The sequence below is a fragment of the Chiloscyllium punctatum genome, unplaced genomic scaffold (genome assembly GCF_047496795.1).
Source record: "Chiloscyllium punctatum isolate Juve2018m unplaced genomic scaffold, sChiPun1.3 scaffold_1317, whole genome shotgun sequence".
NCBI classification, from domain to species: domain Eukaryota; kingdom Metazoa; phylum Chordata; class Chondrichthyes; order Orectolobiformes; family Hemiscylliidae; genus Chiloscyllium; species Chiloscyllium punctatum.
The window spans coordinates 33,421-34,421 of NW_027311051.1; positions in this window are offsets into that span (position 1 = coordinate 33,421).

The window sequence follows — 1,001 nt, forward strand, 5'->3', positions numbered from 1 at the left end:
GAAGTTGGTGAAGTTTCATTGATTCGAATTCTCTGCCGATTGAAGCTGATCGAAGGAAAAACCCTGCGACAGCGGCAAGGTAACATTGTTTGTAAACAACGCAGGAACCCATTTTTCAATGTCGTGTATTTTTTCACATTTTTGTGTCCCTTTTGTATCCTTTTCGTGAACCTGATGCTTCAATAATCACAGGTTTGTGTCAGTTTCACCTTGACTGCATTAGCTTTAATTTCAGAACCAGACGGTTCAGGGAAATGAAGCAGAGTGAGTAACTAAGGTACCAGTGGGGCAGCACATCACCGCCAAAGATCCCACAGTGTTGTGGTCCAATCGTTTGTACTGCTGCCTCAACAGAGTCTAAAGTTCAATTCCAGCCTCGGTGGACTGTCTGTGTCGAGTTTGCACATTCTCCCGTGAATGTGTGGGTTTTCTCCGGGTGTTCCAGTTTTCTCCCACAGTCCAAAGATTGTGCAGGTCAGGTGAGTTGGTCATTCTAAATTGCCCATAGTACATTTGTTAGAGGGCAATCGTTGTGGTTGGGTTACTGTTCGGAGGGTTGGTGTGGACGTTTGAGTCAGAAGCATCTGTTTCCATACAGTAGGGAAGCTAATAATCACAGCAAAAGTAGAGCAGTTGAGTTAAAGTTCCCAAGGTACATGTAGGTCACATGACAGGTTCGCTGTCTGTGGCTCCAGTCGCGCAATTGGTCAGCGCCGAATACTGAAAGGTAGATAACATGCCAAGGCTATATGTTCAATGCTTATCTGAAGAAGCTGTTACTGACATTGACCAGTGATTATTGAAGCATCAGACTGAAGCGCAGTTGAAAACAATGTTGAGTAAAGTAGCATTTGTTTGGAAATTCCAATTTCTGACGTGGGGAAATGTTTTGCCTTTGTTAAACATGCCAATTATTAACAGACAATCAGCAAATATTCCCCAGGTGAATATCCATCTGTGCATAGAGAAACAGAGGTGAAGTTTTAGCTTGATGACCTTCC